The sequence below is a fragment of the Quercus lobata genome, chromosome 4, assembly GCF_001633185.2.
Source record: "Quercus lobata isolate SW786 chromosome 4, ValleyOak3.0 Primary Assembly, whole genome shotgun sequence".
Classification (NCBI taxonomy): Eukaryota; Viridiplantae; Streptophyta; class Magnoliopsida; order Fagales; family Fagaceae; genus Quercus; species Quercus lobata.
Genome location: NC_044907.1, coordinates 41,384,834 through 41,397,852, shown reverse-complemented (window position 1 = coordinate 41,397,852; position 13,019 = coordinate 41,384,834).

Below are 13,019 nucleotides of genomic sequence, written 5' to 3'. Positions count from 1 at the left end.
TTAGTTGCTCTTATGATGATCCATGACTTTGGATGTATAGATTCACACAATTGAAATTTAATTGTAAGGAGAGTAATTATTAAATTAACAACACTGTGTAGCTTTGTAAAGGGTGAATCTCTTTATTAATTTGTAATTGAGTGAAAATCCATAACTTCATATGTATACATTCACACACAATTGGATTTGTTGGTCACGGGAATTTTTTAATGTGATCAATGTTGCGTAACTTTTGTATAGGTTGAATCTATATTGAGGTGTAGTTTAAAGAAAATAATTGATTACATAAGTTTAGGATTTTAGCCAGAATTTATGCGCTTCTCATAAATTCTGAGCTATACATCTGCTTGATGAACAACGAGTGTGGTATATGCTTTTTCAAAGTTATCTATAGTGAATAGAACTTTTCTTTTTTAAATATTTTTGCTTCTATATTGATTAATCAACCTTACCTTATGCATGCTTATTATGATGGAGGATTCATTGTTGCTCAACAATGGACTACAATTTAAGGGCTGCAATATATGCTTTAGATAATCTTTAGAAAAATACACTTCATTTTATTAATGAAAACTTCAAATAATTAATTGATGCGCATACTATATGCTTTTAACAATGCTAATACATAATTCTTCCATTGCATCTTTGTCATGCTTTGAGTTTTCTATTTTTTTTTCCCTTCCAAATCGGGAAGAACAAATGGCCGTTTATCTTGATCAAATGTTACAACAAATGATTATATATGCTAGGTGTTAGATAAAAGGCCTAGATATGTATTTTCATTCCTTATACTCATCTAATCTTATCTTCTTTTGTTTCTATTTAGCTTAGACGCTATATACCACATTTGGACGTTAAGATACATTAATAAAGCAGACAAAATCAATCTTGATTAACTTCCAAAGTTTTTTGGGATGTAGTGAAATTTTCTCATTTTAGCAATTAAACAGATATTTTGAGGAAGAGTTAGGAAAAGATATTAGGTTTTATTCATGGTGTTTTCATGATCAAAGATATTTGAATAAGTTCTACATTTTGAAATGAAATAATTAATTTTGAAAGCTTATATCCACTTGCAGTTTTAGTTATTAATTTCTCAAAAGGTTAGAAAGAGAGAGATTTGTTTCTTCAAGATTCCAACTTTGTTTTTTCAATAAAGGTTCTTCAAATGCAAAAACATAAAAACACTTTTTTTGTTATAATTTGTGAAAGCTTACAGGACGCCTCTCATTTCTCAAATTGGGATACAACCATCAGATTGAACTGAATGTTACTCCAGTGAAGTTTACAAGGGTATAATGTAATTTACTGCAAAACATGAGTTTAATTATAGAATCTATGGAGAAGAAGAGTTTAGCCTGACATCTAGATGAATATCAAAATAGAAACTTCACAAGTTCCTTTATACACCCCAACGGTACTTAAAGCCCCTAAAAATTATTTTACCTTAAGGCTACAATTAACAATAGAAAAATGACAAGTATCGTTGTCATGTATAATGCACATGACTTATTAAACCATACTTAAAATTATTTTTTGAGAAGACAACCATACAATCATTTCAAGTGATTATAACCAAACTTTGTCCACAGTATTTTGTATTCTAATTTCTTAATGCATATCTCCTCAATAGGTTCTATTGACAACCTGTAAAACTACAATGGAAAAGATTTACATATTCAATTGAAAAAGAAAATAACCTAATGTTTCTTTAGATTTATGTTGAATAAGAAAATAATCCAATGTTTCTTTAGGTTTCATTATCAATAATTTTACCGTGCATCACACAAGTTAGCAACTAGTCTAATCTGGTTTTAGAAGCATGCACAGACAGACCATCCTATTTTCGCAACAAGAAAGATTAGATTTGGGCAAGAGCCAAGAAAAAGAAAAGAGAAAGGAGGGGTTTTGAGTGGCTGTACTGGATTTTGCAGTGGAGGTCATGCTGGCCCTGCTTCCAAAATAGTGAACTGTAAGCCATATACAAATTACAAATTAGAGAGATTTTTAGAAGCTGATGTGTTTTTTTTTTTTTTTTTAATCCATCTCGGCTCTAACTTGGCTAGTAAAACTTAAACACATCAACATTTCATTTATTTCTTTTGCCAAAAATGCAAATTGCACCTTTTATATTTGACCAAAATTTATTTAAGACCTTTAATTTTATTTTTGTTCATTTAAGTCACCTATATTTCAAGTTTATTAATTATTAAGGTCTCTCCATTTTTATTAAATGTTGTTGTGTACAAATTTTTAATTTTTCTATAGAATTTTTTAAATTAAAAAAAATCCAATTAACTATTAAATATTTTTCAACAGAAAAAAAAAAAAAATTAAACCAGTTAAGAACACTAACAACCTTTTTCAACAATTACTTTCTCGAGAACACTAACAACAAAAATAAAAATAAGAAATAGTTGAATTAAAATTTTACTATTTAGAAAAATAGATTTTTAATTTAATTATGCATATATATGCATGACACAATTTTTTTTAAAGAATATAACACAACTTAATATCCATAAATAATAATTTGAAATTTAATATTAAGAATAGAGAAATAATATGTCCACAACATTTTTACAACAAATCTTAAGTGGCAGGTTGTTATTGTTGGGATAAAAAAGTAATCTTAGTGATAGGTTCAAATTTGAACCAATAACAATTAACCACCTATGATTTGTTGTAAAAATGTTGTGAATGTAGCATCTCTCTTAAGAATATAATCAAACTTATTTGAAATTTAAAATTTAGAAACTAACACAAATCATAAATTAAGATATAAAAATAGAAAAATAACAAAAAAAAACTTGGAGAGAGAGAATCGAGAGAGGTCACTAGTGGGAAATTTCAAATAAGCTTCTTATATATATATATATATATATATTAGTTTAGGTCATGTAGCATCTTAAGTTGCTCCCCAAAAATTTTGGTATTGTCTAGCGTAAGATGAAACTTTCAAATGTGAGTAAACAATAAGGGAACCATTGAATGTAACAAAAGTACGGTTAAATGTGATGTTGGTACTACCCAAAGTGACGATGGAACTATCAAATGTAAGGAAAAAAAATTAGGGTACTCCAAATGTGACAAAAGTACTATTAGATGTGATATTGGTATTACTCAATGTGACGATGAAACTATCAAATGTAAAAACAAATTAGGGTAGCACTGAATGTGCCAAAAGTACAATAACCATATGGTTGAGAATTATGGTTTATGTAAAGTGTAAATTATTTTTAATTTTATGAGGCTTGATTCCCTTTCTCATTGGGTATGCTATTGCTATTAGAATTTTTCTTGCTACATTCCCCTTATTTTCCTTATGTCTTTCATTTTTGGGATTTGTTACATCCGATGAGCAATTCAATTCCACTCTTTCCTTTTACATGAGATTTATGTCTTGGAAGATGAGTGCCAAATGTCCTTCGGAAGAAGTTGAAGTGATAATAAGAGAGAATATAAATAATGCACTTTGAAACCTGTAGTATTAGATTTACTTACCACCCACCCCCCCCCCCCCCCCCAAAAAAAAAGGAGCCTTGAGATTCCAAAACCTTGGTCGATGGTTCTAGGCATTGAGAGTTTCTGTTATGTTGGAAATTAGCATCCTTTGTGGGCACTGTGCTTCTTTAGGATGAGTTCAACATGTGCTAGTGCTTCAAGGCCTGAAGTGACCATTATACATGAGTATACCTGCGTTTTTGAAAAATACCTTAGGCTATGTAGTGAGAGCTTGTTTTTCTATTGAAATTCTTGCTGCATGTTCACCTTTCTTCAATCAAGTGTGATAGGTCTAACCTGTAATGTGTATAGATATATAGTGGCAATTTCAAGAATATGTTAGTGTTTTGAAGATATGGAGTGCACATCAAATCAATTGCTAACATCTTTCATTAGTTCTCTTTATGAGTGGTCCTTTGCTTTGGGTCTCACAGATAGTACTTCTATTCAAAATTTCATAGATTCAATTTATATGTAAATATTTTTCAGTTGTAAAGTAGTCTCTTTGCAATAAAGTTATTCTTATGTATATATATGTTAGTATTTTGGGTCCAAGGTATTTGCTTATTTTTGTAGTTACTATCTCTATATTTCTGTGTATTTCAAATATAGACTTATACTCTCTTGGCAACTTAGCACAATAAAATTTTAAAATTTGTTAGTAGTGCTTTAACAATCAATCATCCAAAATGATTTGTTTTGATCGAGGTCAACTCTCAGTATTCCTAGTTCTGAAAACATCAAGATGATTAACCGCACCTTGGATTCACGCATATAATCTATGTCAAGCAAATATTGCAGGGTTTGCATGCAATCTGCTAGTTATAGAATTGGGAGTGCTACCTACATAGTCTAAGAACATTCTAAATTTACTCATGATTTTTGTTTTTACTCTCTTTTCTAGTTTGTGGAGACTGATAATTGATTCCCACATAATGCTTTTTTTTGTTCAATAAACCGAATCCTTTAGTAACAATTCTTGAACATGGAATATTATCAGTGACTCAAATAGCAGGACTATTGGAATATGATTTTGGAACAATCTTGTCACATAATAACATTTGGTACATTAGGTTCATGAGATTCTCTGGCAGCTCGTGCAATTGTGAACTGTAACATTTTTGGATTTTTATTTTACTCTTTCTAAATGAACCAAGCCAGCTAGAGTCTTTCTTGAGCCATATTAAAGAAATAGAGATTTGTTCAATGTATTTGTCTTTGAGCAGACTTTTCTGTATTTGTAGCAATCCAAAAGAAGTCTCATTTTTTTTGAATAACTGCTTTGCTTTTGTTTTATGACACTATCGATTTTCAGCTGATGCCAATAAAACTTTATTGGAAATTTGCAAGTTGTGTAACATTTGTGTTTTCTCTGAAGGAAGCCTATTCAAATTACCCTACTGGAACATGTACCTGCTTAGCAAAACCGTGTCTGTATTACTAGCAAGCTAATGCCACCAAGATGATGTAAAGCATATCTTAAAACATATATAAATAGATATAAATAAATAATATATCCCTATCAATTCCACACATTAATGTTAATTAGAAAAATATAAACATCAAGAAAATGACCTCAACTATGTTATTTTAGAGTGAGCCCTGAATGTAATGTGAGCTACCAAGGGAGATACGTAGAAAGTTAATCGATATATTCAAAGATATATGGAAGAAATCAAGATAATTTTAGCTGATTTTTTATTTTTATTTTTTTTGTGAATTTTGTTTTTATAAAGCATTTAGACACAACTTTGAAGTGGTTAGTTGTGATTAGTGGAAATAAAGTGATGAATTCATATGAAAGTAATTGTATATCATTCACATTTGACTACTTCATCAAATTATGGTAAAAGTTGTGGTCTTAGCACTTCCAAAAAAAAAAAAAAAAAGTTGTGGTCTTAGAAGAGCCATTATGTTATGGTGGGAGCCACATATGTCTCATGTGTGAAACAAATTCCTCCGTCAGAAGAACAAAATGGTAGGGACCTTTTTTTTTTTTTTTTTGCTGGGTAAATGAGGGGGATAGAACCCCCGAGTTAAAGGTATACAATGACACCGGGTGCCACTAGGCTACAAGGCCCATTGGCGAAATGGTAGGGACCTTGCTACCTTTTGATTGATTCATGTTAATGAAGTGAATATTCAAGGGCTAAAAACATTAAAATAATCAAAGCTTGACCAAGACCACCATTTTGAGTCCTTCAAGGCTATCACATTTTCATATATAAGAATCCTTAAGGTCTATTTGAGATCCACCTATTTTGCTGAAACTGAAAACTTTTTGCTGAAAGTATTGTAGATAAAGGTAAAAGTTAGCTGAAATAATACAATGAGACCCATGAATAGTACTAAAAAGTGCAATGGGGCCCATAAATAGTAACAAAAATAAGCTGAATAATAAAATAAACTGGTCTTTTAATTTGGAGGCAAACACACACTTAGAGTCTATAAAACAACTTCATCAAGAAAAACAAGAGCAAACATTATGTTTGAATTACTTCTTCTCAAGTGGTCATCTACCGCATCATATTATTTATGATACTAATACATATGTCAATAGGTCTTGCTTACACTAAGGAGTTAGTGTGGGTTATTGTCAGCCGCAAATGTGAATGAACAAAGTAGAGAGATGAAAATTAACCTTTTAATAGCCAATTATGTTAAAATTGACATTTTGTAGCACTGATATGTCTTTAACAAAGAAAACATTTCATTGCTATTATGGCTCTCTTAGACTTAGCTGGTGGAGGCTTTGCTAACTCAAATGAGGCTGACACTTTTCATTATGGTCAAAATGTAAACAATGAAGGACAAAAATATTTAGTTTAAAATTTTTAAAAGGGTCGGGTTATTTGTTTTTGCTAAAATTAGTTAATTGAGTTGAATTATTTTTAACTTTACTATTAGTAATTATTGTGGTTGGGCTAATTTTTTGGGATATTTATTTTGTTTTAGATTTTAGATCTAATTTTTTTTTAATAGCTTTTAAAAGGAGGAAAATGTTAGAGCTACAATTTTTTTTTTAAAATAATTGTTATTGTAATGAGCGGTTATTAGTGAGTAAAAAAGTAACTTTAGTGGTGGGCTCAAATATAAAAGTACTGTCAAATGTGATGTTAGAACTTGGAACGGAAAAATGTGAGGATGGAACTCTAAAATGTGAAAAAAAAAATAAAATAATGGAACCACTGAATGTGACAAAAGAATTGTCACATGTGATGTTGGTATTGCTTAATGTGATGATGGAACTGTCAAATGTAAGAAAGCAAACAGAAATAGAAGACGATTTTTTTTTTCTCACGTAAGAAACTCACTAGGGTAAGGCCGATGGTGCCGTTTGGCAATACATCTTCTCATTTATATACGCTACCCTCAGTGTTTTTTAGTGGGTACGATTCCCACCTTAGATCTTAACCGTAGATTTTAAGTGTTTTGATATTGACCGTTTTGTTAATGTCAGTGCTATACCGGTTAAAGGTTTAGCAGGTCAGGTATAAAAACCAAAAAATAAGAAGAGAAAAATCAGTTTGGGGGGTTTGTTCTCTAATCTGGTTTTAGAAGCATGCACAGACCATCCTATTTTTGCCGTGGGTCTTGAGTTTTGATTACCTCCACATAAAAGAAAAAAATTGCCCATAACCAGCGATCCTAAGGCCAAATCACACTATTAAGGACCTTGCAACCACTAAGCAATCTCGCCCTATAGTATATTTTCAAAACTCACCTAGAACTTCTAGATCTGTGCCATTCTAGATCTAACAACTTTTCTATCACTTTTGGGGGGGGGGGGGGGGGGCTATGAAGCACGGATGCGTTTCCGGATTTGGGTGCAGGTGCGGGACTCGGTAATTTTTGAAAAAGCAGGGTGCAGGTGTGGTGGGGTGCGGCAATTAAAAAATTATTTCAAATATTTTTATTTATATTTTTAATATATTGCTCAACATACTTTTTTACATTATATTAACATATACCAAATTTGACAAATATATGATAACTATTAACTAAATAAAAAATCAAACGCTAGGGTCACAAGACACACAACATTACAGACAACTATATAAAAAATCAAAAAAAAAATTAAAAAAAAATCATATCACAGTTCAGTGTTCACAGATTCACAATCACAAATCACAAAGAGTAATAACTATTAACTAAATAAAAAATCAAACCTAAGTTACAACATTATTACATTACAGCTTATATAGAAAATAAATAAAAAATAAAAAAATCAGATCACAGAGACCTAAGATTGAAAAACTAAGAGTGTGAGAGCTATGAAAAAAGTCAGAGCATGTGAGAGCTATGAAAAACTAAGATTGAAAGCTTGAGATTGATACCTGAGGCGAGACAGAAAGCAAAGTGTGAGTGAGATTGTGTGAGTGTGAGAGTGAGTTGAGAGTGAGATTGTGTGAGAGAGGGGAGACGCTATGGCGTGGAGCACAAAGACCAGAGAGTGAGAGAGAGCTAAAGTCTGAAGATGAGAAGTGAATTGAGATACTGTGATATAAGCTTTTTTTCCAAATGGTGCGTTTTGCACCGTTTTTTCTTTTTAAATTTCGACATGAATTGACTGGTTCGGCACTGATATCGGTGGTTGTAGCCAATACGACCCGAGTTGGCACGAATCGGCCTGAGTTTGTGCCAAGTCGACATGAGTCGGCACGAGTCGGGAAACAAAAAAAAAAATGGACGCAACACCGACACGTAGGCAGTAGCATCACTCGCGCATCGCCGCGTTGGACGCAGGTGCGACGGCCGTTTTGCCACGTTCATGCATCCCCAGGTGGGGGGGGGGGGGAAGACAATCATAGAGCAAGAAAGATTAGGGTTGGGCAAGAGCCAAGAAAAAGAAAAGAGAAAGAAGGGGTTTTGAGTGGCCGTACTGCATTTTGCAGCAAAGGTTATGGTGGCCCTGCTTCCAAAATGGTGAACTATATGCCATACACAAATTAAAGAGATTTTTTGAAGCTGATGTGTGTGTGTGTGTGTGTGTGTGTTTTTTTTTTTTTAATTATTATCCATCTAAGCGTAGATTTGGTTAGTAAAACTTAAACACGTCAACATATATATAAAACCGAAACATTTGAAGCTCCCACAATTTTCCACGTTGGCACAATATTTAAAAAATAAAATTAAAAACTCTTTTTCACTCAAAAAAAAAAAGATACTTATCTTAAAAAAAATAATAATAAATAATTAAAAAAAACCCGAAAGACACAAACACAAACTCAGCCTGGAAACACAATTGGAGTCTGCAAGAGAATATGCAAGAAACCCCAAAACTGAAAACCCTAGACACAAGTCCTTCTCCTTTGTCTCCACTTCCATTTGAGACAATCTCTTCTGGCAACAGTATGCAATCAAAACCCTACTCTTTCAAAAAACAAAAATTCTGATTTTATATACAAAAATTTTGATTTTTAGTTATAATATACATACATATAAGTTTAGATCTTTCAATTGCTTTTTTTTTTTTCAGTTAAATGGATCTTAATATGCTTTTTATGTCGTTTTCGCTTTCAAAATTTTAGACTCAACTGAGAAAATTTTGTATTGGGATTTTGTTTTTAAATGGTTTATTACATTCTGTTTGCAACAAAACTGTGTATTGTGGTTTTTTGGGAATGTTTTGGTTTTAGTATTGTACAAATGGTTTTTCTTTTGGCTGCACTATTGTAACAATGATTTACCATCTTAATTATTAGTGGACTAATGTCACTTTGGAGCTTTAAGGGCCTTTGTTGGGTTGCTATTACTGTGGACTAGAAGAGTAGTAGAGAAATTTGACGGGGCTGTGGGAAATTATTCAGTTTATGTAAGTTTAGGTGTGTGGATGATCGATACAAGTTGGTGTTTTAAGTGCCTATGGTCCCCCAATTCTGAGCATGACAGATATGTGGGTTTGGAGTCTTGGAAGAGACTTTGATATGATTCCGTTTGAGAAGTAGGTTTGATTTTTTTAATGATTTATTTCATGGTGTGTTTGTGCATTAAGATTTTAGAGTTGTTTACCCTTAATAACTTCAAAGGAATCAAAGCTTTTAGAATGTTTTATTATTTTACTTAAAAAGAGGATTCCCTCTTAAATCTGATGGAAGCCATGAGATCAAGTTCATAAAACCCTCTTAATTTTGATCAAGAGTGTATATCAATTGTTTACGAAGTGAAAAAACTACTATTGATAATGGTTTCAACAGATTAATATATTTTCATAGTTTGTCAACAGATTAATATTCATAGATTTTATATTGCCATGAAGACTTGCTAACAGAATCACATGGTAACATACTTACATAAAAATTAAATAAATAAAAAAAGTCAATATGTAAATCTTCTATAAAAAAATTGAAGATTTCTTAAATGAACATTTATAATTATGTGTGAAAAGGCTCCACATGCATATATATAGTTTGGATGGGGCTCTCTTGATTTTCCTTATCTTCTTGATGTAATTGAAATATATAACTTTCTCATCATCGATGCGGAATTTCATAGTCTTCTCTTTGGTTATATTAGTCCTACATTTGTATTGCTTTGTTCTGTTTATTTTATTTTATATTTTTTTAAATCATTTATTTGTTTCTTTTGTTACAATTTTATATAGTGCTGAGGTTAAGGTGTACGTGACCATATCTATGTTACAGCTAATTTCACATCATGTTTCCCTGGCTTATAGAAGGCTGAGACCTTGGGAATTGTTGAATTCCCAATACTAGGCTGAGTCAGGAATAACAAAGTTGGGGTCAAAGATACAATCTTTTCATCAAGGTAAACATTACACATGTTATTATTATTATTATTATTATGAACAAAATAAATTAAGAACTTATTATTGTCACTATCCAGAATAATTTGTGCATCATGTATCTTAAAGAGCTTAATTGTGATCATAAATAAAACTGTCTTTTTAATATATATTGGAAGACTTTTGGAATAACCTACCATAGATGGGTGGAATCTCATTAAAAATCTTGAGGTGAATGGGATGCATGATCCACCATGGTTAATAAATAGACTTTAACAGGCACATGAATCAGTAATGAAATTGGTCTATCCAGTTCATGCTGACTTGTTACTGTGATGATTCCCTTGAAACTTCAATATTAATGAAATGGTAGTGAGGTGATTTGTGTTGTTGCCTTTGGCAGTATACATACACCTTACACTTTAATCCTCAAGTGCCTAATTTTTTATAGTAACATTGTTAATAATTATTCTCATTTCTTTCCTTTTACAGGTTCACATTTCTCTCTCAAAAACTATTACTTTGTCTACTGTATTGGATGTCACTTGATGATCTTATTAAAAATAGAGGTTCCCATGAGAGAGTTAGATAAGTAACAACTGTTTGTTTTGGTTTTACAGATTTTTGTAGATTAGGTATTTTGTTGTATATTTGCTTCTCATAGTGCTTATTAAAAGTGGCTATATTGGATATTGCATGATAGTGGTAATGTTTATTAGAGACTTTTAATTTTTGATTTCATCCTTTTCAATGTTGGGCTTTTTTGGGTTTTGCATGTAATGCTATTCTTAAAATTTTAGTTGATAATTTGTTTAAGTAATGAGGGGGAAAATCAAACGTCTTGATTTGAATTATATGGAGTAGCAAGTATGGTTAAGATATATATAGTTAAATCATTCCAAATTTTTGCAGCATTCCCTGCTATAATGTTTTGAAGATAAAATGTTAAGGATAGTCTTTTTAAAATAAATAAATAAATATATATATATATATATATATTATGCAGAGGGTTTTAATTTATTGCTTGAGTTTTTTAATCACATTTATGATGAGTATTTTTGCTATATGTTATGTATATTAAGCAAGTTTAGGGGTGATATTGTCAAATTTACACCTTGAGAACTTTGAAATCTTTGTGAACATGTAATTTTTTTGTTTGTCTAATCTTGGCTTTTGAGTAAAATTTGATGGCCAAAATTGCAACATATTTGTCACAATAAAAAGATATATGTTACAACTAACAATGGCAAAATTGCTGATTGATGTGCATCATTAAAATGTTGAATTTTGGTTAAATGGTTGATATCAACCTAATTTTTATCATCTTTCACAATTTTAAGTGAATACATGTAAATTTGTTCAAATGTTAATTTTTATGCCTTACAGGGTTTTGAGGAGTACATAAATTTGATTCTGGATGATGCTGGAAAAGTCAACATCAAGAGGAAGAGCAAAAAACTTTAGATGGGTTCATTTTCCTTTACTTTTAATCTCCCAAATAGCATGCTTTGAACGTGGTACATCTATTTTGTTATGGGTTGATTACATAAAAAAAAAAAAATTGTAAAGAGTAGATTCTTCTTAAGAGATGCAACACAACAGTCACCTCTCTCTCTCAATAGTGGAAAGTAATGATTTTAGCAATTGTGTAAATTGACATTAGTGGAAAGTGATGATTTTGTGTAATTAATTGTATTGGAGTGTACTTATATTAGTTATATATATTTTAATTATGATCTCGAACTCTTGGTTATCATGATTTTTCAGTGCATGTGATAGATTTTATTACTTTGTAAGTGATAGATTTTATTGGTTTGGTATATAAATTATACCATGATATTGATTTTTTTTTTTTCCATATTAGGGAAGTTATCAATAGCTTTCCCGTGCATCGCATGGGTTAGCGACTAGTTTCATTTATTTCTTTTGCCAAAAATGCAAATTGCACCTTTTATATTTGACAAAAATTTATTTAAGACCTTTAATTTTATTTTTGTTCATTTAAGTCACCTATATTTCAAGTTTATTTAATTATTAAGGTCTCTCCATTTTTATTAAATGTTGTTGTGTACAAATTTTTAATTTTTCTATAGAATTTTTTAAATTAAAAAAATCCAATTAACCATTAAATATTTTTCAATAGAAAAAAAAAATTAAATGAGTTAAGAACACAAACAACGTTTTTCAACAATTACTTTCTCAAGAACACTAACAACATGTGGGGCCAGAGAATTTGGGATCCCGGCCCACTTTCCATTACGGCCCAAGGCCCGTGCCGAGGAGAGGTGTTTCTGAGGACATGCACCGAAAATCCAAACGGCCTAGAGATATAGTCGAGGATGACCCTGTCCTCGGCATCCCAAAATCTAGAAGGAAGGAACAGCATGCCATCAAAGGTAGCTCCCAGAAGAAAGGGCGAGTACAGTGTAGGAGTGGTTTAAGGATAAGTTGTCACCTCCGCATTAATGGGGAAAGGACCCCTGAACGGTGTGGCGACAAAGAACAAAGGAAAGGTTGTCATTACTGCAATTAAGTACTCTACGCCTGACAGAGCCATTCTCTTCATCTTTTACAACCACCCCTAACCACTTTGGGTATGGGCTGATAAGACCAGTATCAGCCCTATAAAGCTGAACTTACACGTGGATGTTCGAGAGGGGAAAAAAAAGCTAGTATAAAAGAAGGAGGAAGCAGGCCAAAAAAGGGGAGGCAGAACGCCTCCAGGGCCACTGAACCCTAACGTAAAAAGAATAATAAGAACATAAAGCTC